This window comes from Rhinatrema bivittatum, chromosome 1 (assembly GCF_901001135.1).
Source record: "Rhinatrema bivittatum chromosome 1, aRhiBiv1.1, whole genome shotgun sequence".
NCBI classification, from domain to species: domain Eukaryota; kingdom Metazoa; phylum Chordata; class Amphibia; order Gymnophiona; family Rhinatrematidae; genus Rhinatrema; species Rhinatrema bivittatum.
In genome coordinates, this window is record NC_042615.1 from 633,389,757 (window position 1) to 633,415,946 (window position 26,190).

Here is a 26,190-nt window from a genome sequence, read left to right on the forward strand (position 1 = left end):
AAAGAACTTGCATTGGCTCTCAGTACTGTGTTGAATTATTTATTTATTTATGTATTTAAAATCTTTTCTATGCCGTCGTTAAGCTAGTTGCCATCACAATGGTTCACAATAAGGCACATAATTTCAAACTTAAATGTGTTAAATTATATTAACTAAACAGATGCTATCAAATACTGTAACATAGTTTCATATTAAATATTACTTAGTGGTTGTGATAAGTCATGTCTACTTTTAACTGTATCAGCTATAAGATAAATTAATACTTTAAGTCTGGTCCTCTGTTGTTGTAATCTAATAAAAGTAAAATAAAATAAAATACACATACACACACAATTCAAGTAAGTTGATGTGTGTGTGTGTGGGAGTTCTTCTGACCGCGTCGTACAATTCCCTGGATTCTACTCTCCATTCTCTTTGTGGTATGCTTGCTTAAATAGCCATGTTTTTAAACTTTTTCTGAATGTTTTGATGTCTCTTTGCATTCTGATTTCTAAAGGCATGGTGTTCCATATTATAGGTCCTGCTAGGGATAGGGCCCTATCCCTTACTTGAGTTAGTCTGGATGTTTTTATTGAGGGAATAGTTGGTAGGGCTTTGTTTGCTGATCTCAAGTTTCTATTAGGGATGTGTACGTGAAGGGCTGTGTTCTGCCTTTTCGTCATGTATTAATTTATGTATGGTGCACAGAGTCTTGTATTGAATTCTTTGTTTAGTGTCAAATACTCTGACTTTTCATTCTGTGTATACTGGTGTTACAATGTATTTGTCCAGACTGTATATTTCTTATTTATCAATAAGAATCTTACAATCATTTCAATAATCAGATATTAGTCTACTCATGCATTTTCTTTTAGCTTTGAGGCATCTGTTTTATAGATACCTCAAACACAATTTGATGAACATATGTGATTTCTACCCTAACTAAGGGGGTCATTTATCAAAATGCAATAAGGTGTTATCGCATGCAAAAGCAGAGAGTGGGCTGGGTTAGCCTGTCTGTGAAGAGTTATTGCACAGCCATAATGGCTATTTTACATTATGACTGTGTGGTAAGTTTCACCCTTTGTGATGTTTCCCATAAGGCCTATTTTGAGAGAGAGACTGGCCATGATGTTATGGCCCATAGGTAGATATTTGTATCCCTATGGTAGACCCACCTAGTAACTCGAGGTGGGGTTTAGGTAAGCGTGTAGGGGGTTAGGGGCCACTTTGACATCCTACGTGACATCTACGAACAGAACAGTGGTCTCATGAAGATTTGATGACCTTTGGAGTGAGGAAACTCACTCCAAGATGAGATTTGGGCAATGTTGTCTCAGCCTAGCTTGATGTTACCCAGGTAGAGAATCAAACAAATATTAGCATAAAACACGCCCCTTTTGCTATTGCATGCGGTACTTACCGCATTTTGATAAATCCAAGCCTTAGATACAACCATAGGAAGATTGCTTTTTAATTCATGCTATGAAATCTGTACATACTGTCAGCTAGGCCATTTTACCAAAGTAAATAACTATTTACTCAATCAAATTCCTTTGAAATTTGCAGTTTCAGAGACTGATATGCATAAATCACAATTTTCTGTGCATATGATTTCTACAGTACTTATATGCAAATAAGCACAGTATAAGACTTCTGCACGTTTCCTATGGTCAACATCACTAAAGAGATAACATCACTGAGATGTAGCTCAGTGTTTCCCCACCCTCTCCTGGAGACACACCTAGCCAATCATGTTTTAAAATATCTGTGATGAATATGCAGAAGATAGATTTACATATACTGGATATGCAGATCTAACTCAAGCATATTCACTGTGGATATTCTGAAAACCTATCTGGATAGGTATGCCTCCAGGAGAACGTTGGGAAACACTGGTGTAGCTGTCTTTTTCTTTGTTAATAAACAACCTGTGAAGACTTTATGTATATTACATAAGAAAATAAGAACATAAGATATGCCATACAGGGTCAGACCAAGGGTTCATCAAGCCCTATATCCTGTTTTCAACAGTGGCCAAATCAAGTCACATGTACCTGACAAATACCCGAACATTAAATAAATCTCAAGCTACTATTGCTTATTAATTCTAAGCAATTTATGGATTTTGCTTCTAAAAACTGATCCAAACATTTTTTAAACCCAGGACACTAACTGCTGCAACCAAATTCTCTGGCAATGAATTCCAGAGTTTAACTATGTGCTGTGAGAAAAATAATTTCTTCAATTTGTTTTAAATGAGCTACTTGCTAACTTCATGGAGTGCCCACTAGTCCTTCTATTATCTGAGAGAGTAAATAACTAATTTACATTAACCTGTTCAAGTCCTTTCATGATTTTGCAGACCTCTATCATATCCTCCATCAGTCGTCTCTTTTCCAAACTGAACAGCCCTAACTTTCTTAGCCTTTCCTCATAGGGCAGCTGTTCCAAATGAATGAACTTCTTTGCATGATTTTGCATCACAACAGCTCATTAACTTTGATTTTACATAAAATTTCATGAGATTAAATTTAAACGTATAAATTTAGTATATGCAAAGTCAAAAAATTGTGCATTCTGTTTCACACCTAAAACATTAAACTTGTGTCCCTCAGTGCAACTTACACACACGAGTTGCCATTCTTGCACCTGAAATGAGCTTTGTGAAATTCAGTGTACTTTGTACATTGGCATCCAAATGTTTTATTTCAGGAATATTTTAACTGAACTATCCTAGTGATAGATAATATCTAACAAAGCTATCTTTGGTGTCATTGGATTTCAAGATGCAAAGTATCTTATGTGTAACACATTTAGAATATAGCTTTCTAGTCAGAAAGGGGAATGTAGATTGATTTTTTGGCATGAAAAAACTATAACTCATGGTATTTGAAATGAAGATTCCTTGTAATTTTTAATGATCAGGATCTCAAGTTTTAAAAATTGAGGTATATAGTGTTTCTAATGTGTGCAACTTTCATTGAACAACATTTGAAAAAAGTGAGAAAAGTCAGAGAAGGCATAAGAGCTACTAAGGACACTATAATAAAATTGCTACATATTTAGATGTAAAGTTACTAATATTTTGTGGATTTCTATGTATTTGACATACTACAATGATCCACATCATTGATATTGTTAGTTGATCTAATTTTTGTCTTCCAGAAACAGAAAGCAAAATTAACTAGCTACATTCCAAAATATATTTCCAAAAGATAGTCATTAGACTAAAAAGCATGCACCATTTAACTTTCCTGAGTTAAACTATTTCAGTCTCAAAGAGAATGATAATAAAGAAATCAGATAATACCAATGGCACAAAACAAGAATATCTTACTAAACTACTGCTTAGATATAAACTTTGAAAAGGAAAACTAAGATCTATCAAAAATCAAAGCTAATTGACAGATTCTGACTAGTGCCTGAGAAAGAAGTATAACTAATTCTTTGTCTGAACCACAATTATTGAGCATACATGGTTATAAATCTAGCAAAAATTCAAGTCACCCCTGCTGTTTCTGCTCCTTCAAAGAAATGGCAGCTATGAGAAGAACAAAGAAAAATCAAGGAAACAAACAGAGTTGTGTATCCTCTAAGACATGTTATGCTTGTTTCAATTATTAGTAAAGGATATTAAAATAAACAATATTTGTATCTTTGGATATGTCTTGCAAAATCCAAAATCATCTGATGGGGATAACTTACATCTGATTGTTTATTTTAAATGTGTTTTTACTCATCCATAGCATCCACAAGGAATGTCACTGTGGAGTTTTAACTGTATGGACTGTATGCATGTATGCATGTCATGCATGTATGCATGTCATAACTGCAGTGGTACACACCTTTCTCCTTTCCCTTGGGTATACAATTTTAAATAAGAAAATCAATTAAACATTTATGTAGCCATGAAAAAATTCAGAAAAACACTTTATCCTTAAGGTATAATGAGAAGCAGTTCAGCAGAAATCATATGATAAATTATTTGTTTGTTTATAAGAATCTGAAATTTCATCTTTCCCTAAAGGTAGGACCAAGGTGAATTACATAAAGTAAAAAGGCATAAAGTACATATATAATTAAATCATACATATATGTTAATGATATGAGGTTGTTGTCCAGTAAATATATATAAGAAATGGGTACCTTGGGTAGAAAGAAGGAAGTGAGCGGCACACATTGGGTATAAATTGCATATATAGTTAAGATGTAACTTAAACATCAGCAGTGTGTCAGATAGAATTATCTGGCTAGAGGTAGCCTAAAATGAGCAAATCTTGAGGGATTCATGGTTAGGAAGACTTCCGGTAGCATACAATAAAACTAGGGAAACTGGGAGAGAGACAATTGTGCTGGGTTTTCTCCTATCTAGCTACGAACCCCCAAAGCTCCATAATTTTGAACTATCCATTTGGCAACAGGGACAATATTGAACTATTAATTATACTGTTGCACTATTTGCATGTTCTCACATTTCAATTAATAACCTACATTGGTAGTGTCCTCAGATGGTATATTGTACCTGATAGTAGTTTTTTCCTATTTTGTTTCTACAGGGTGAATGCTTATTTAAATGTGACTCAATGCATTTATAGCACACATTGGTAAATTTGTTTTGATGTGATCTTTACATATAATTAATAATAATTATCAGTTGTTCAGTTGCAAAACTCTCTGTTTATATTAATTCAAGATCAATAATATCTATCTTTAGATATGGAAAGGCCAATTGTTAGTCTACTATAGTGATTGCAATTTTCAGAATGTTTTTCCACCATGGATAAATGCCCATTTACCTACAGCAATCCCTTTGAAAATTGTTCCATCAGTTGTATTTTTTTTAAAGGTTCTACATAGGTAGAATTTTTTTTTCAGTCAGAAAAAAATGGAAAATTGAATTTTTTGAAAAGGTTTAACATGAGTAAGGAGTATACTCTTATTATGGATCTTCCCCTCCTTCATTCCTTTTCCAAATGCATTACCACACTCAATAAGCGTACATCGGTGTTGAAAAATTAAGGTCAATGCTTTATTTTAAACAAAGGGAGATTATACATTTTACCTGTAGATAAGTTGCATTGTCATCATTGGTTCCAGTCACTCAGCAACACCATCATTTCTAGGAGTGATACAGCTCAGCACAGCACAACCAACAAGTTAAAAGCTTACTTTCATACTGGTACTTATAAAGATCTAGCCAGTTTTATTCAGCTGACATCTTTGCGAGTGAAATACCTCTGTGAAAGGATAAATAAGATAGTCACTCTACTGCTCTAACAAACCAAAACACTGAAACAGGGCTGGCAGTGTCAGGCGGCTCTCCTATAAGAACAAGAGGAGTTTTAAGTTAAGTTCTCATACTTTCTATTCTTCTTAAAAATTGCATACAGAAAAATTATTTAAAAAAAACCCATTTGTATGACCAATGATTATAACTAAAGATGAGGTCTGGAAAAGACCACTTTTTCTACTATTAAGTAGACAACACCATCTTTTATAATGATGGTCATATATGTTTGCTTCACAATGATGAGTCTATGAAGTACTGGTGTATTTTGAATTCCACTCTTAAATTGTCATCATGGACTCAGCTAACAAATCAGAAATTAGTTCTACTGGCTTTTTCCTGTCATGATCCCAAGCTCGGACAGATGTAGCAAACATTTGTGAACACTCCATCCATGCTTCTAAGCTAGAGTACCCTATCTCACAATGACTATGCTCAATCATGTTCCACTGCTTGCTGGGATTCTCCTTATGCTGTACAACCTCATAGATGGAGCTGGTATATTCTCTCTCTCTCTCAAGTGCTGATATTCTCTATTTCATTCCTCAGGAGCTAAGCTTTGTCTGTGTCTACAATCTACCCCTTAGCTTGGTGTAGTTGTTGAATTGCCTCATCCTCCCAACCCAGACATAAGCTGCAGTCAAGGCCTATTCAACCTGTACGCTAAGGGGCGGATTTTAAAAGGCGCGCGAATAGCCTACTTTTGTTTGCGCTCCAGGCGCAAACAAAAGTACGCTGGATTTTAGTAGATACGCGCGGAGCCGCGCGTATCTGCTAAAATCCTGGATCGGCGCGCGCAAGGCTATCAATTACGTATAGCCGGCGCGCGCCGAGCCGCGCAGCCTACCCCCGTTCCCTCCAAGGCCGCTCCGAAATCGGAGCGGCCTCGGAGGGAACTTTCCTTTGCCCTCCCCTCACCTTCCCCTCCCTTCCCCTACCTAACCCACCCGCCCGGCCCTGTCTAAACCCCCCCTTACCTTTGTTGGGGGATTTACGCCTCCCAGAGGGAGGCGTACATCCCCGCGCACCAGCGGGCCTCCTGCGCGCCGGGCCGCGACCTGCGGGCGGGTACGGAGGGCGCGGCCACGCCCCCGGACCGCCCCGGGCCGTAGCCATGCCCCCGTACCCGCCCCCAAAACGCTGCCGACACGCCCCCCTCGGAGAACCCCGGGACTTACGCGAGTCCCGGTGCTTTGCGCGCGCCGGGAGGCCTATGTAAAATAGGCTTCCCGGTGCGCAGGGCCCTGCTCGCGTAAATCCGCCCGGTTTTGGGCGGATTTACGCGAGCAGGGCTCTGAAAATCCGCCCCTAAGGTCATTGCCCCCATATGAATTATTGAGGCATTGGATTGGGTAATCCAGATGACCTAGAGGTAAATCAAGTGAAAACGTGAAAAGAATTGACAAGATGGAGCCTATCTATGCCTGATTTACCTATATTTAATCATTGTAGGTTGTGGATTTCAATCTTCTATCTTGAATCATAGTGTTGGGAAGACCAGACTGCACAGAAAATTAACTGTTGTAGCCTTGTTAAAAGTGAACATGAGAAACCAATATCTCTTGAGATGAGTATCAGAAATAAATAATACTGAAATACTGAAATTCAGAAATAATTCTGAATTTTTTCCAAATGTTTTAGTATGGAATTATCATGATTCTCTGTGGGTCTTATTCACATAGGGGCAGATTTTATAAATCTGCGCACACGCGTACTTTTGTTCACGCACCAGGCGCGAACAAGAGTACGCGGGATTTTAATAGATATGTGTGTAGCCGTGCGTATCCATTAAAATCTGGGGTCGGCGCGCGCAAGGCTGCCCAAAATCGGCAGCCTGCGTGCGCCGAGCCGAGCAGCCTGCCTCTGTTCCCTCCGAGGCCGCTCCGAAATCGGAGCGACCTCGGAGGGAACTTTCCTTCCACCCCCCCCCCGCACCTTCCCTTCCCTTCCCCTACCTAACCTACCCCCCCGGCCCTATCTAACCCCACCCCTACCTTTGTCAGCAAAGTTACGCCTGCTTCCAGCAGGCGTAACTTTGCGCGCGCCGGGCCGGCTGCCGCGCTCCATGTTCCGGTCCAGGGTTGGTCCGGAGGCCGTGGCCACGCCCCCGGAATGCCCCAGGCCGAAACCACACCCGTGGCGCCGCCCCCGAAACGCCGCGTCACTCGTGACATGCCCCCGAAACGGTGCGTCACTCCTGGCACACCCCCAACAGGCCCCCAGACATGCCCCTCCATGCAAGCCCCGGGACTTGCGCGCACCACCGAGCCTATGCAAAATAGGCTCGGCGCGCGCAGGGGGTTTTGGGATAGGTTTTCGGGGGGGTACGTGCGTACCCCTTTGAAAATCTACCCCTCAGTGATTCAGGCCATGCATTTGCATTGTAATTGCATTAAACAATTATAATACAACCATTGCACATATTAAATGAATCATATTATTGAATCGGAACATGAATTTTAAACATGAACAATGATGGCCCTTTATAGTGCTTTATTTCTTTATACATAAAGGAAATGTCCCTTGGGCAATTGTACACTCATGTGAATTAAATTAATAACAATCACTATTATTTTCATGATTTGCTGTCCTGTTTGCCTATCATGGAGGAGGTTTCTGGCTTGTTTCCTTAATTTTGCTTTTATTTCTTTTGGACGATGGAGAAGATGGGATTGGAAAAACAGGAGTAGAGCAACATGTGAAAAAAACGTAAACTGTTGGCAAATGTTGGCAAATTTAGTGAACCTTGATTTATCCATTTTTGTTTTAACTTAGGTAAGAATTCACAGTTTCCATCTTTAATTTTGAAATTGGCATGTAGTTAAAACTTCTAATGAATTCAAGAAAGAGCTAATTGTTTTTCCATTAAATAAATTCAGCCAAAGAATAAAGGAAAAACGAAATATCATTTAACGGTGCTCAAAAAAATGTGTGTTTATAGTGATAATTTGACCGTATCGGCAAGCCTGGCGACACACACCCTTAATTATTTGAACAGGGGCCGTCCGGACTTCTCATCATTTACGGTCGGTAGATTTATCACATTAATATCAATTTTTACTTATATTTTTTATCAATTTGACATTTTTCGTTTTTTTGCATTTTGAATATTTTTTTAACTATGTCCAAGGCAACTATGTCCAAGGCAATATGTCCAAGGCAATTGTTTAATGGTTACATTAAACAATTGCCTTGGACATAGTTAAAAAAATATTGAAAATGCAAAAAACCGAAAAATGTCAAATTGATAAAAAATATAAGTAAAAATTGATATTAATGTGATAAATCTACCGACCGAAAATGATGAGAAGTCCGGACGGCCCCTGTTGAAATAATTAAGGGTGTGCGTCACCAGGCTTGCCGATACGGTCAAATTATCACTATAAACACACATTTTTTTGAGCACAGTTAAATGATATTTCGTTTTTCCTTTATTCTTTGGTTAAAACTTCTAAGCAATTATAGAACAGATTTCAAAATATTCAATGTCAATCAATGGCAAAGCAACATTATAAGGAGTTCTGACCTACCTGAGATTTCACTTTTTATTTTTATTTCTTTTGAGAATGTCAACAAATGACATGCTGCTATATTTCATACTAGTATGTAATAGGGACCTACAGGCACTAATCAAGGGCAGGGCAGCTATAAAAATGCTCAGTGACATCATCTCTGGAAATCAATGTCTCAAATCCCTGCTAGTGAGGTTATCAAAAAGGTGGGAATTTTTCAGAAAGGATACTGCAAAGGAACAGACTCTACAGTATCCCTAAAAGTAAACAAGTAGTTCATCCAATCAATAAAGTGCAGAGTGGAAAAAAAGGGGCAAAAAGGGAACATAGATTCAGACAGCATTCAATGCTGGGCCTTGACTTTTATGGCTCAGGGTACTGATACTAGGAAGCCCTAAACTCTGGAACACCCTCCCAATCGAACTCAGAATACAAGGAAACTTAAAAACTTTCAAAAAAGAGCTAAAAACATGGATGTTTACCAAAGCCTACCAACTCACCCAATGACTTTAAAACACCACTCCCCTCCTATTAACACTAGGCAAACTGATGGACCCAAGAAAAGATGTGATTATTACTCAGATCTGTAATATGTTTCGATTAACCTACAAACCAAGTTCATAAAAAATATCTTCTATGTTAGCAACAATATGAATCTTTTGGAAACACTGTTAAACATTGTAACTTTGTAAACCGTTGTGATGGCGAAACCGAACGATGGTATAAAAAACTTGATAAATAAATAAATAAATGGATTAGAGGAAAAGTGCAGGATTGTTTTTATGGCCAAGTCCAAATGCAAAGCACATTCAAGCAGCATTGTCTGAATTATCAAGAAGGCTTCTCACCTTGTAGAAATGTCGCTGTCAGTAATTTAGTTATGGGTTTTACAGTTGCTTGGTTTTGATTGTTAATATTATTACCCTTATCAGAAACATGAGGGTAACTTGTATGGATCAGCAGTTACTACCATAAGAAGCTTGCTGGGTAGACTGGTCCATTCTATCATTTTCTGCCGTTATTATGATGCTACTATGTTACTATGAGTGCAGTCTCTAGGTAGCCACAGGTGCTTCTTCTAGAGATCAGCTTAAACCCTTCATCCAGCTGGATTCTTACATATTGTCCACCCTGTGTGACCCACAGATAAAAGGGAATATCTTCCTCTATTTTGATACTCTGATATACTGGAAGGAGAAGCTGGAGGGTAGGGTGCCAGAATGGGACTGCTAGAGGGTGCAGGGCAGTGGGGAAACAGCAAAGGATAGAACCGGTTTCCCTTGCAGTGCCAGCAGCATCACAGCACCCTGACAGCTACCGCTTTCTCCATCACCTATATCCACCACATTCCCATGTAAACTAAACAACTGTTTCTCCTGCCTCTGGCCATAATTTCAGCAGTTGGAAGTAGAGTTCAACTACTCCCCCCAGCCCCAAGAGCAAAGAAAACACCCTCACAAATTGTAGTGACATGTTATCTTAGAGATCCTATCAAGGTCTTGCACACGGGCTCATTGTCATACTGAGCACAAAAGACAGTGGTTTGGCAAGACATTGACAAGACTGTTTAGCATTTCCTGTCCTACCAACAAACCAGCAAGCCTAGGGAAGTCCACATCATTCACAGCTGGCTCCAGACTTAGTCTTAAGATAAACCTCCCTCTGCTAGATTTCCATGAAATTCCACGTGAATGGCAGGTGCACTAAGATAACGGCTATATCAAAATAATGGCTACACATTTTGGCTTCAGCACCTTACTGCATGGTTGCCAGTTTCCACTTTTGCTTACTCTTCCTGATCTTCTTCTCATGCTCTGTCTCTCTTCTGGTTTTGTGCCTTGCTATGTTGTTGCTGCCCTGCCTTCTCCTCCTGATCTGCTTTACTCCATTTATCCTGGGGTGGTTTGCCTCCAAAAAGAAAAACATTAATAAAAGAAAAACCTTCTGATCACTTGCATCTCTCTGTATCTTGAGATTCTGGAGATTTACTGCTGTTGCCCACTGTCCAGCCTACTCATCATGCCCTGCATGTCTTCTAGTTCAGTGCTTTGCTGTGATGTACTGCCCAGATTGCTCCTTCCACCCTGTCTCTCTCCTCTTTATACTATAGTGTTTTGGGCACAAAAATTAACCATTAAAAAAGCAAAAGCATCTCCTCCCTTGGCACACTTTGGGATCTTGGAGCCTTGCTGCTGCTGCCGCCCACTGCTCCATATACTTCTCATGCCCAGCCTGTCTTCTTGTTAAGTAAATTGTTGTGTTGTAGGATAGTTGCTGCTGCCTGACCTGATCCTCCTGCCCTGCCTCTATCTTCGTTAGTGAATACATCACAAAAGAGAGCTCACATATAAATAATGTGTAAACGTTTATTAAATCCACCACAAACTTCCCTGCCTAGACATGATAAAAACTAAACTAGCACATTCAATCCATACTCACATCCATTTAAAAAACATAAATATTGCACAAACAATATTGCATAACCTATTCCAATGAAATACATTCATATAATTTAATTAATTAAATACATCCATATGTTTACAAAAAAAAATTTGATATCAGATGTGTCAATTCCCACTGAATTACATAACAAGTATGTTTTAATCCCCAAATACTTTATCCTTCTTGTCTCTCTTCGTTAGTACCATGCTGTATTGACATCCTTCCATTTGCTAACTCACATCACACTCTGCAATGAATTACAGCTATCTCCTGGATATTACTGTTACTGCTCTCCTATTTGTCTGTGTTCATGTTTTCCTTATTTTTGTAGATAACTCTCTCTCACTCTGTCTCTTTACTTTAGTAGTAACTCTGGATCTCTCTGTAGTTGTTCTTTTTCCTTCCTCTATAATTGTTAAATCAGAGTTTGTAAGTATGGTTATCACAGAGATTCACTGTTTAGGAGTGGGTAATGTCTCAGTTTTATGGTGGTCTAGCTAGACTGGGGGTGGATGCTGTGGCTGGCGAATATGCTTAGCTGTCTCTGATGTTCTCCATCACTGGTTTTCGTCCCCTCCACCGATTTTGATATCTCAGCTGGCTAAATGCCGTTAGAGATTGTAGCTTGAGCAACTGGAGGGAAAATGTCACCTGAACTCTTTTTTGGGAGTGTAGTTTCTAGGGATGTGAATCGTTTTTTGACGATTTAAAAAAATTGTCCGATATTTTTTAAAACGTCAAAAATCGTTAGAGTGCGCGATACAATAGAAATTGTCCCGATTTATCGTGAAAAATTGTTATTCCCATTAGTGTCCACTAACGGGAGTTATTTGGGGGGAGGGCGGGAAAGCCGGCATACCAAAACAACCCCTAAACCCACCCCAACCCTATAAAACTAATCCCTTACCTTCCCCCACCCTCCCGAACCCCCCCCCCAAACTTTTTATGAGTACCTGGTGGTCCAGTGGGGGTGTGGGGACCGCTCTCCCGCTCTCGGGCCATCGGCGCCATTTTGGCTGCCACTCAAAAATGGCACCGATGGCCCGATAAAAAAAAACCCCACCCGACCCTTTAAAAATGACCCCTTAGCTTCCCCCACCCTCCCGATTCCCCAAAAACATTTTAAAATTACCTGGTGGTCCAGTGGTGGTCCCGGGAGCGATCTCCCGTTCTCGGGCCGTCGGCTGCCACTCATAAAGATGGCTCCGATGGCCCTTTGCCCTTACCATGTGACAGGGTATCCGTGCCATTGGCCGGCCCCTGTCACATGGTAGGAGCACTGGCTGGCTGGTGCCATCTTTAAAGATGGCCGCCACCATCGTAAAGATGGCCACCATCGTAAAGATGGATGCCGCCATCTTTAAAGATGGCGCCGGCTATCCAGTGCTCCTATCATGTGACAGGGGCCGGCCAATGGCACGGATACCCTGTCACATGGTAAGGCCAAAGGGCCATCGGCACCATCTTTATGAGTGGCAGCCGACGGCCCGAGAACGGGAGATCGCTCCCGGGACCACCACTGGACCACCAGGTAATTTTAAAATGTTTTGGGGGGATTGGGAGGGTGGGGGAGGTAAGGGGTCAATTTTAAAGGGTCGGGCCTCACTAAAAAAAAAAACGATGTGAATCGGAACTGATTCCGATTAACATCTCCATGGTGTCATTTTTAAAGGGTCGGGTGGTTTTTTTTTTTTTATCGGGCCATGGGCGCCATTTTTGAGTGGCAGCCAAATGGCGCCGATGGCCCCAGAGCGGGAGATCGGTCCCCGCACCCCCACTGGACCACCAGGTACTCGTAAAAAGGTTTGGGGGGGGGTTCGGGAGGGTGGGGGAAGGTAAGGGGTCAATTTTAAAGGGTCGGGCCTCACTAAAAAAAAATTAACCGATTAACATCTCGGTGGAGATGTTAATCGGAACCGATTCCGATTAACATCTCCACCAATCAGATTTTTTTCTCCCTCCAGCCGAACCCGATCGTTAAGACGATCGGGCACACGATTCACATCCCTAGTAGTTTCCTTGCTTGATCCTTAACATACAGGGTATTTTATTAAAACTGTGATGTACTGTTATCACGGTAGCACTATTTAAATCAGGGAAAGGGAAGGAGTGTGGGCGGGGTTATGATCCATAGCGCTGAGGGCGATAATGTTTTACACATTTTCACTGGCAGCACGGTGGGAAATAACACCACCTTTTCCCGTGGTGCTATGAGGGCGATAGTGTTTGGTGTGACCTCACCACAGCGGATGAAACTGCACCACTGTGATTCGGCCGGCTGCATACTATCGGCCCTCACCCCTTTTTTTTCCCCGCGGGCGATCATTCCCCTATATTTATAGCGGTATGATGAATCCGGGGGTAAGCTTTAAATAACAAACAAAAAGGCGGATTTTAAGAGCCCTGCTCGCCTAAATCCGCCCAAATCCGGGCGGATTTAGGCGAGCAGGGCCCTGCGCACAGGTGAGCCTATTTTACATAGGCCTACCGGCGCGCGCAGAGCCCCGGGACTCGCGTAAGTCCCAGGGTTTGGCGAGGGGGGCGTGTCGGGGGCGTGTCGGGGGCGGGCCCAAACCGTGCAGCGTTTTCGGGGCGTGTCGGGAGCATTCCGGGGGTGGGCCCGGGGGCGTGGCTACGGCCCGGGGTGGTCTGGGGGCGTGGCCGTGCCCTCCGGACCCGCCCTCAGGTCGCGTCTCGGCGCGCTAGCGGCCCGCTGGCGCGCGGGGATTTACGTCTCCCTCCGGAAGGTGTAAATCCCCCGACAAAGGTAAGGGGGGGGTTTAGACAGGGCCGGGCGGGTGGGTTAGGTAGGGGAAGGGAGGGGAAGGTGAGGGGAGGGCAAAAGAAAGTTCCCTCTGAGGCCGCTCTGATTTCGGAGTGGCCTCGGAGGGAACGGGGGTAGGCTGCGCGGCTCGGCGTGCGCCGGCTATACGGAATTGATAGCCTTGCGCGCGCCGATCCAGGATTTTAGCGGCTAAGCGCGTATCTACTAAAATCCCGCGTACTTTTGCTGGCGCCTGATGCGCCAGCAAAAGTACGCCTATTCGCGCGGTCTGAAAATCTACCCCTTAGTGAATGAAAAATAAAAATAACTCACTTTCCCTCTTCTATCTAATGCACAGAGGAATTTTTCAGTGGATTCTTCAGAGTGTTTAGCAATAATCACACACTTTCACTCTTTCTTTGTACCCACAGACTTACTTCAGTTCACTTTTCTCCAGGGCCAGGTGTTTACTGATAATTGGTATAAGACAGTGCCTAAAAACAGGTCCAAGCTGGGGGTGTATGGCAAATGATTTCCTCTTCTGAAGTTTAGAAGTACCAAACCACTGCTATACTTGTCTCTGCTTCTCTGAATTCATTCTCACTGTCTCGAGCAGTGCTTAGTTCGTTTTACCATAGGTGGTTTATTTAATTGAATCAGCAGCTCTGTCCTCAGTTTGACACCTTGAGCTCTGGTAGAATTATTTTTCTTTTGCTATTTCAGGTTCTGAAGTGGAACTCTGCTACTGGTGAACATATAAGCAAGCTAACAGTTCCAAGACATTGGTATATAAACTGAGAAACATCTTGCCTGTTACTCCTCAGTAGGGATGTGCAGAGGGACGCCATACGTTGCAATCGTGATTTGGATCCTTCGGGGAGCAGATACGTTACATTTTGCCGTATGGCGCCCCGATGCGTTAATACGGCAATTTATATTCGTGTGCCAGCTAAAATTCAAATTAACTACAACCCCCCACCCACCTGACCACCCCCCCCCCCAAGACTTACCAAAACTCCCTGGTGGTCCAGCGGGGGGTCCGGAAGCCATCCCTGGCACTCACACCCTCAGTGCCGGTTTCATCATGGCGCAGATAGCCTTTGTCACAGGGGCTACCGGTGCCATTGGTCAGCACTGGTCACATGGCCATCGGCGCCACCTTGTGCTCCTACCATGTGACAGGGGCTGACCAATGGCACCGGTAGCCCCTGTGACATAGTATGGGCAAAGGCTATCAGCGCCATTTTGAGTAGTGGCATCGGCCGGCTGGAGTGCAGGAGGTCGCTCCGAGACCCCCAGGTACTTTTGGCCAGCTTGGGGGGGCCTCCTGACCCCCACAAGACTTGCCAAAAGTCCAGCGGGGGTCCGGGAGCAACCTCCTGCACGCCGTCCGTCCGATGCCATTACTCAAAATGGCGCTGATCGCCTTTGCCCTCACTATGTCACAGGTACCGACGGTCGGCCTCTGTGACACAGTGAGGGCAAAAGCGACCTGCTGCCAGTATTCAAAACGGCACCGATCGCCTTTGCCCTCACTATGACACAGGGGCCAACCGTCGGTACCTGTGACATAGTGAGGGCAAAGGCGATCGGTGCCATTTTGAGTACTGGCATCAGCCGGCCGGCGTGCAGGAGGTCGCTCCCGGACCCCCGCTGGACTTTTGGCAAGTCTTGTGGGGGTCAAGAGGCCCCCCCCAAGCTGGCCAAAAGTCCCTTGGGGTCCAACGGGGGTCCCGGAGCGACCTCCTGCACTCCGGCCGTCCGATGCCACTACTCAAAATGGCGCCGATAGCCTTTGCCCATACTATGTCACAGGGGCTACCGGTGCCATTGGTCAGCCCCTGTCACATTGTAGGAGCACAAGGTGGCGCTGATGGCCATGTGACAAGGGCTGACCAATGGCACTGGTAGCCCCTGTGACAAAGGCTATCGGCGCCATGATGAAACCGGCACCGAGGGTGTGCGTGCAGGGGATGGTTCCTGGACACCCCGCTGGACCACCAGGGAGTTTTGGTAAGTCTTGGGGGGGTTTCAGGAGGGTGGGGGGTTTGTTTAAATTTTTATTTAGGTGGCCGTATAATTCGGGGAAGATTCGTGTATTCGTGGGGAATCGTGATACGTTTCGTTTCCCCACGAATATTACGAATAGTGCAATATATGTTGCGGATCGCCAATACGGCGAAAACGAATGCACACCCCTACTCCTCAGCACACATCACTGAAGTAGACTGTGCTTCACTTCAAAAGGGACCCTGACCACAATATATCATGTACAATTAGGGGCTATTCTAATTAGTAAGAGACATATAGGGGCAGATTTTAAAAGTTACGTGTGCAGCCTACAATTGTGTGCGCGCTACCAGGCGTGCACAAATGTATGCCAGATTTTATAACATGCGTGCACAGCTGTGCGCATGTTATAAAATCAGGGGTCGGCGCGCAAGGCGGTGCACACTAGTTTACCTTGCGCATGCCGAGCCCTCGGGGAGACCACCTGGCTTTCCCTATTCCCTCCGAGGCCGCTTTGAAATTGGAGCGGCCTCGGAGGGAACTTTCCTTTCCTCCCCACCTTCCCCTCCCTTCCCCTACTTGTCCTGCCTCCCAGGCCAAACCCCCCCCCACCCCATACCTTTGTTGTGGAAGTTACGCCTGCCAATGCCAGGCATAGCTTGCGAGTGCCAGCCACATGGCGGAGTGTGATCCCCTGGCACAGCGGCAAAGGGCCGCTGTGCCAGAGTCCTTGGCCACGCCTCCCGGACCACCCCCAAATCACCCAGCCACACCTCCGGACCGCCCCACCACGCCCCCGGACAGTCTGCCCCCCCATCCCACCCCCTGCCCACCCATTCAGAAAAGCTCCGGGACATACACGCGTCTCGTAGCTTTATGCCGCCGCCGGGCCTTTTGAAAATAGGCCCGGCACGCGTAACCCCCCTACGTGCGTAAATCCTTGAAAATGTTGCATATTCTTCCCCGCACTGTGATTATTTTGGCCCTTTTTGTTACTGAAGAGATCAAAAATACATCTTAATTTTAGATCAGAGATAATGGGGATACAGTGGTATTACTAGATTGCGTAATAACCCACACTCATCACAATATTCACTCTTCAATTTCATGTTGCCGTACGGCCGGCGCCATTTTGCAATACGGCTATATGGCCATATGGCCATTTTGCAAAATGGTGCCAGCCGTACGGCAACACGATTCGAGTGCAGGAGGTCGTTCCCGGACCCTCGCTGGACTTTTGGCAAGTCTTGGGGGGGGGTCAGGAGGCCCCCCCAAGCTGGCCAAAAGTCCCTGGGGGTCCAGCGGGGGTCCGGGAGCGATCTCCTACGCTCGTGACGTCGGGGGACAGGAACCAAATTGGCGCCGGCGCTATTTCTTTCAACGCACCTGTGGCCCGAGAGTGGAAGATCACACCGGGACCCCCCACTGGACCCCAGGTAATTTAAGACATTTTGGGGGTGGTTCGGGAGGGTGGGGGATTTATTTTAAAGGGTAGGGGTGGGTTTTAGGGTTGTTTTAGTGTGCCGGTTTTCCCGCCCTCCCCCTTCCCCCGATTTACGATTTTTGATGATAAATCGGGGGAATTCCTATTATATATCGCCTCTAACGATTTTTGACGATTTAAAATATATCGGACGATATTTTAAATTGTCAAAAAACGATTCACATCCCTAATAATTAACTGTCCTATCCTGGCTCTTACCTGGAGTATACTGAATCCATACCATTAAAGCATTTTAACACATTCACACACAAAAAACTCTCACACTCTATGATGTGTGCCTTCCTATGGCTTTTGAAAGTTACTGAGCAGGCGCTGGTAGAACTAAGGCATAGAAACCCAGGGCCATTGCAAGTGTCTGTAGTGCCCTTGGCAGGCCAATGTAACCCCCCCCCCCCCCACACACACACACACACACACCCTCACCCTGAGTCAAATGTGCCCTCTGACAATGGTAGATAAATAGGGGTAAATATTGTCTGAGATGCACATTTATCTTTTTGCATTTGGAGTGAATGAGCAATAGCCTCATTCACATGCATTTGCATGTGATGAGCTCTAACTCATTCACTCCACGTCGGATGCGCGTTAAATAGGCGCTAATCCCCCTATTGCATTAGGGGTGGATTAGCGCCTATTTAACCCATGTCCAATAGCGGGTTAAACAGTGTGCTTGGCTGACTGCGCTGTATTGCATTGGCCCCCTAGGGAGTAGGCCGAGACCCAAAGCAGTGGTCCAGGCCTACACCTGAGCATGACTCCAGTGCCTCAGCCTGTGTCTTGAACATTCAGAAAAATACAATGCTAGAAAATGCATTGGCCCTTGAGAACTTTTTTGATGTGTAAATAAATGCAGATTATTTTTGAAGTGCTGAAGTATTTATTAGTGTCTTTCTTCCATTGCTTCATCCTCTGTCACTATCACTTTTATTCTCTTACCTGTCCTGTACTTCTTATCTCCCATAAATCCTGATCTTGCAGCAGCCCCATCTTTTCTATCTTTAACCCCTAATACATCGTCTTAACTGAACCTTTAAAACATTACGTAAGTGAAAGAATTAACAGGTGGTCCAAAGCAGATTTTAAATTCAAGCCTTAGTATGAGCTAAATGATAATGGTGTGAGCATACCATGCTATTATATAAAAACCTATTAAAATCTCACTTGCATCTGATATTCCTTCATTTATTTACACATTTTTAGCACATACGTGTTAAGGTCTGTTCAGATTGCTTAAGGAAGCAATTTTCAAATCTGCATGCATTGATGCAATGTTCATAAGTACTTTTACCTTTAGGCTTTGTACCAGTGTTGAAAGGATAGTTGTCTCTGGAAAAGGTACCAACAGAGATATGCACCTGTGTTATCTGTGGATACTTTTACCCTTGAATAAATCTGAAAATGTACTATATGTACATTATTTTCTTCTCTAACCTAAACATGCCTCGAGGTATGTCTACTCTTTATCCACGTAAAAGCATGCATGTTGTTAATCCTTGCACATACTTTTAACTGAGTAAGAGTTGGGTAATTTTAAAGCAGCCAATTTACCAAGATAAATGATTTGTCACAACTGGTGGGGTTTAGGAATATCCTCCTAGGAGCAGGGCAGGACCACAAGGCAGGAGCTGGATCTCTCTTTTGCTTTGCCAGCCCCATCCTCCGCAGGTTGAGCCCTTAGGTATGCCAGCTGAACATCATGGTGAAAGCTGGACTGGTCATCTGCCTAGCCAGCTCCCTTTCACGCAGGTTGACCTCTTGAGTTCTGGAAGCAAGTAGGACTTTGCTGCACAGGCTGGATAAGCTGGTCAGGGCCAAACAGACACATACTGGAGGTAGTGAGTAGAGACGGACTGGGAAAGTGCTTAGACAAGGCAGACAAGGTAAGAATAAACAAGAATCACACAGAGCATATAAGCACAAAGGCAGCAAGGTTAGGAGGCCCGAACACCACTAAGCAAGGCTAGGCCAAAGAAAATCCCAGAGCCAAACAGAAGGCCCAGAGGTAGGCCACAGAGCAATGTAAGGCTGGATAGACAACAGAGCAGAGTAAGAAGCAAGAAGGCCAGAAGGCAAGGTAGAGAGCAAGAAGGCCTGGGAAGAGCACAGCACTGGATAAAAGACAGAAGGGTCAGAGATCACTGAACAGGAACAAGAAATAGATGCCAGAGCAAGAAGCTGAGAATGACTCAATGAGCTAGCGAGGAGGTTCTGGCAAGGCAAGTCTAAATAGTGCTGGTGGGGCTGGGTATGGTGCAGGCAAGAAGGAGGAGCCTGTCCTGCTGAGAATTCCTAGTGGATAGAAGGCTGCACCACAGGCTGAGTCAGCTCACTGTGGAGCTGGTTCCGGTGGCGGACAGCAGAGTTTGTTAGAAGCCTCTACTGGTGAGGAGGTGTCATAGAAGGAGGCAGCAGGGTAGGATGAGGCTGCATAGAGGGTGAAATCCTAACATGATTTTTTAAAATTTCCTTCTTCACTGTTAATGATGACATACTATTTTTAGCATGTGCTAAGCAGCCTTAATATGCACACAAACTTTATTGCATAGATCCCATTATTTTGGTACATATCATTAAAATCAATTATGTTTTGTTTATTTTTTTGAGTCATTTTAAAGGGTTTTGTTTATTTTTTTTACCCTAGCTGTCATCTTTAGAATTCCTCCTCAGGCATTCTCCCACACCAGTATGCCCCCTGAATTGTCTGTAAATCCCTGAGGACCCACCAGACAACTCCCAGCCTACTCCATATCATACCAGAAACTGGTAACCTCTCCTGAGGCAAGAGCAAACCCCAGTTGCTCCTGCCCATCCAGCGCAATTTCTTATTTGGCACCAGCCTTTGGGGGTCATTTATCAAAGTGCTATATGGTGTTTTTGCATGCGTTAAGCCCCTCTCTGTAGAACTCTTTACCTTACGATCTAAGAATTCAATCCGACACCAAAACCTTCAAAAAAGAGTTAAAAACCTGGCTATTTACCAGAGCCTACTCCGATGCAATCAATCAGAAACACCAACAGGCTCTCACCCAATACAACACCAAGAAAGCTGAGATACCATCTGGTCCACCCATGAAATCTCAACACAACCATGAAACACATGATATGTCGCTCAAGAATATTTTTCCAATAAACAATAACTAACACACTTTTCCTGTAAATTCCACCAATGTTACCTAACTTATTTAAACTACTAGCTGTACCCAGCCACGCGTTGGCTGGGTACAGCTAGTTAAATGGAAAAGAAAGAAGAGAAAGCGCACGTTTCGAATATGGTTAATTTTACAATGCTTGTGGGTATACAATATTTTTTGTTGTTCCATTGTCTGTGCAGATATAGAGATTGTCTGGTTTGCTGACTCTAGAACATGCAACATATAATTGTCCATGTGAGAAGCAATCGGTGTCTAGAAGTAAGCCACATAATTCTAGAAATGAAAAAGAATGAAAAAAGAAAAAACATAAACTATACTCACTAAATGAACGGTATGGTAAACGACACAGCTCAATTCCAACGCAATGTCACACGAAATAATTAAATCAAAATGAAAATAAATCGAAATCTATGAAAATTCAATTTAACAATGCAATCGGAAACATTGAAATAGAATTGTAAAATATTTAGTCCAAGCCGTTAAGCCCGTTAAAACGGGCGAGAATTTTGTCCCCTCTCCTTCTTTGTCATTGCTCTGCTCCGCTCCCCTGGTAGGAGCTGCAGCAGTGGCCGAGGGGGATCTCATGAGGTGTAATGGTCCTGCCATCCCATCTCCCTCCCCCTTTCCCTGGTGGTGGAGGGACAGGCTCAGACCCCTTTCACTCTATCCTTACAGGCCCCAACTCCTTTGCTCTCCCAATCCCCTCTACACTGAACCCCTTCCACTGTAACCTATAAGTGGAGAGCTGGGGGAAGGGGGTAGAGAATCTCTCTCTCATACAGCCCCCTACATAGGCTTCCTCTCTCTCTCTCTTGCACATATACTCTCCCTCTGTCCCTCACACACGCACGCCCAATCCCTCTCACACACATACACAATCCCTCATGTAGTCTCCCTCTCTCTCTCTGGTACTCACACTCACCTTCAATGCACATTACCACACTTCTCTCTCACATAGTTAAAATGGGCGGGATTTTTGTCCCCTCCATACCTAAGTCTTTGCTCTGCACTCGCAAGAGCTTGCAAAGTTCCCACGACAGTTGTGTCTGGGAGAGAGAGGAAAACACTTTGTCCCCCCCCCCTCGCAAAGGGCAGGCGGCAAGCACTGCAACAGATTTGGGACATGTTGCCTAGCTTACTTTGCTCTTTCTGGCAGACCTGTGCCTTTAAGAAATCCGATCGGGGGCTTGAGAGAGAGGAGGGAGCAGGGCTCTGGCTTTCACTTTCTTCATGGTGCTTTGCTGGGAGTGGCAATGGAGCGATGCCCTTGTAAACTCTTCCCTTGGCAGCTGAGACCCATGGGCGGGCTGTCGGCACTGCCGTCCCCCTCCCCCCCCCCCCCCCCCCCGTAGTTGCGGGATATTTACTTGGCTTCTCCTTATCTGCAGGACTCAGGGGGCAGGGTTGGAGGGCGAGCTGTTCTCTATTCAGCTCTCTGTGCTTTGGCTGCTTTGGCTGCAGCTGCTAGTGATCTCTTCACAGCCACTTTCTACTGCATTTGCTCTGCTCCAGCCGTCCCAACTCCCTCCCCACCTTGCCCGGCAGTCGACGGACTGGCTCGGTGACTCTTCTACCCTTTCCTCCTCCTGTGTGTAACTGTCCAGCAGTCCCTACTCCCTCCCCACTTCCTCAGCGGGGAGGAATGGGCTGAGCCAATTCTCGGAGCGGCGACTCATCTGCCCTTTCCTCCTCCCCTCTGTGACACCCAGCATGTAGCTCAGAGCTCAATGGTCTGCACATGTGCAGTAGAGCTGCTCTCTACTACACATTTGCGGACCATTTATATTGTAGATAGCGTGTGTTGCTTGTACGTCCAACAGATGACGCTGTTTTTCCAAAAAAGCATGTTTTTACCTGTAACAGGTGTGACATCTATATAATATATGTATATAAAAACACGCGCGTATTCAAATGCAACGTTGTGTCAAAATTTCAAAGCAATCGGTGAAGAACTTTCAGAGATTTAAGATTTTGAACAAACGAGCATTTACATTTTTATTTATATAGATTATACTCTCTGTAAAATCCCAATGTTACTTAGTAATGCAAGCCGTTATGAAGGCGAAACCGAGTGACGGTATACAAAACATGTTAAATAAACAAATAAATAAATAAACAAATAAATAAATAAATACATAATGAATGCATGGTGCAATGCAAATTAGGAAAAGGGGAGGAGTTTGGGGCAGGATTTCTGGCCAAATTGCGAAGCCATATCGCACGGCTTTAACGTGGATTTTAATTACACCTTTTTCATTTGCGTTAAGCCGTGCGATATGGCTTGTGAAGATTTGATGACCTTCGGAGTGAGGAAACTCACCCAAAGATGAGATTTGTGCAATGTTCTCTCAACCTAGCTTGATGGGTAACATTCCTCACTCCGAAGGTCATCAAATCTTCAAAGAGTGCACTGTTCTGTTTGTACGTCACACTCTGAATGACAAAGTGGCCCTAACCCCTACACTAATACCTAAACCTCACCTCAAGTTGCTAGGTGGGCCTCATATAGAGGTATAAATACCTACCAAGTATGAGGGCCTTATAGTTAGTCTCTCTCTCTCTCGCTCTCTCTCTCTCTCCCCCTCCCCCCAGTGGTTGTAGGTAGGAATTACAACAATTCTGGCACTTACTGCAAAGTGCAAAAAAGTTATCACAGTTTGTGGTCATACCTATGTGAAGTGCTAAGATAGCGCACTTTGTAATAGACAGCCTATTACCATAAAACACACTATTTTTCCTATTGCATGCGATATTTAGTGCATTTTGATAAATCCAGGCCTTTGTTTTACAACACACTGGCACCATGTCTCTATGGAAGGTTACCAGTTTCAAGTATGTTCTGGGAAAGTCTGGGGGTGGGGGTGAGGCCAAAGGTGTTGAAGATGGTCCTGAGGTAGCCCTTGGGTGGTGGTAGAAAGTCTGGGAGACCTTTAAAAATGGTGACCAGGATTTTTTTTTAATAATGGTGGTGATCCAAGACAAAATAAAAGAAAATCTAATATTGTTCATTTGTTTTATTTTGAAAATGAAATGAAACAAAATAGTAAATATTGCTAAATTTCTATTTCATTTGCAATGACAGCATATTCTTTTTTCAGGGGAATTTTGTTTAATGATATTTTAAGCTTGGACTTGCCACCATTGCTGAATGTTATTTTATATGGTTTCAAATAATATAACATGGAGCCTGATATGAAATCATATTTCCTAATCTGAGCTTGCGAAACGTTGGGTGGGGATGATAAGAAAGAATTTTACTTCTGGATTTGACTCTTTCTTGCCATGTCAAATATTGATAAACCATGAGGAATCCAGTTTAATTTTACTGAAATCATAGAAAATAATTTATTTTTGCAAGCTTCCACTGATAATGTTCTGAAAGTCTCACAATTAAGTATTAAATTAGGAGAAGGACAGTATACAACATATGATTATCCTATTAATCATATAAATGGAAATCCCAACCCACGTTTCATATAAAGTATATTATTGAAACATGTAACCGAAAATGTATTGGCACCCTCTGGATAATTTAGAAACCAAACCAAACTTATTTTGTGCCAAATTGTAAACCGTTGTAATGGTGCATTACTAAACGACGGTATAGAAACATTTTTAAATAAATAAATAAAATAAATAGATCTGATATTAATAAAATATTCATGCTTATCAAAAATCTTATGGTTTCTGTTTGAAAATCATTCTCTCCTTCTAGATCACTATTTCTGAATGATTATTTATTGTTACGAACGCGACCTCCGATGGCCGTTACTCTCCAAGGTACAGAGGCGCAGTCGTCTCTCAAACAGGGTTGTCAGCCCTTGGGCCACGGCATGATCCAGGGACGAGCCCCGAGCCACATCGTGGGAGGTGAGCTGGTGCGAGCATGGGTAACAAGGCAAGTCATGGCTGAAGCAAGGACTAGGGCACAAGGTCTGACCCTCAACCGGACCTGCACGCCCCGGACAACCAATAACGTAATGTTAACTGATGAACAGTCCTCCGACCGTTCCAAGCCCTTTTAGACTTGCCACTGGGTACGGAAATGGGCGGCAGGCCGGACAGAGGACGAGGGCAGACGGAGTCTTTGGAACACAGAAGACTTGGGACTATGACTGAGACAAAGACATCACAGACGAGGGCTGATGCGACGGCATCACAGACGAGGGGAGAAGCTGGGAAGGTATACATTGGCACTGTCTCTCAGGGCGCTCTACACAGCCCACCTTCACCGGCGGACCCAATGGGCTGGTCGCAGACCAATCTGTCCCACTGCACGCCCTACACAGCCCGAGGAGGCTGGTCATAGACCATGAGGAGAGCGGGACGAGCACAGGGAAAGAATCCAGCCGAGGCGAGACTCTGATGATGGAGCCGATGTCATCCAGAGAACCACAGAGGCTGGCAGGTCAGGAAGGCTCAGCAGCACAGGACACAAGTCCACTGCAGGAAACTCCAAAGACGAAGACACGTCACCCGTAGAACCAAGGAGCCGGCAGAACAGAAGGCTCAAGAGCACAGGAAACAAAACATCATGAAGAGCTGAAACATCAGAACATGAAGACACTGAACATGAAGCCATCAATACAAGAGAAGACCACGGAGGACCTGGATCGATGAAGGAGCACAGACAACTGTGAGACTCAATCCAAAGGAGGACATCAGGACTGGGAATAAGGAACATGAAGACACTGAACACAAAGCCATCAAAGCAAGGAGACCACGGTTGACATGGTTCGATGAAGGAGCACAGATGACTGTGAGACTCAATCCGAAGGCCAACAGGAACTGAAATGAAGATCCTTTTATACTGCTGTAGACAGGTAACTCCATGGGAGTAGTTTGGATGGGCCACACCTAGCTGGCCCTATAACTGAGGAGAAATGCTGCGGGCCGGCCCCTAGGGAAAAGGGCATGGCCCCAAACCAGGAATTCCATACATACCCAAGCAAGCCTCAGGCAGGCCCCAAAGACCTCGAAGGCCTCCCAGGCCCTGGAGCATATCCTGGGAAGTTCATAGGTGAGACCCTGGCTTCGGAGCGGCCTCCAGAAAAGGTGAGATGCCTCCTGTGGCGCAGCTACCGGAGGAATCGTAACATTTATCTTCTTCATTTGTTCTTGTTTATCCTCCCATTTAGCAAGCATTTGTCCTTATTCTTTTACCTTCTTTTTCATATATTAAACTGATGATTTTTTTTTCAGTTTTCTCTCTTCCATCTGCAATCCCAGATTCCCATTTCCTCCCCATATCTTTTAATCTCATTCTCATCTCATATTCTGCCAATCAACTTATGATTTTTATTTACTACTTAGGGTTGCCAAGTCACTAAGGACAAAACAAAGATGGTTATTCAGCCCTTATTTTATCCTTAGATAATGCTTACCATTCTGATTACCCTCAGTATACAGAACTATATCTCTATACACTGGAGTAGGACCAAGATGATTGCCATTTTGGTTTTACTTAAGTGAATTGACAATACTATTTCTTCTTAACTTACTTTCTGCCTCCTCTTTCACATTCTCCCTTTGTTTCA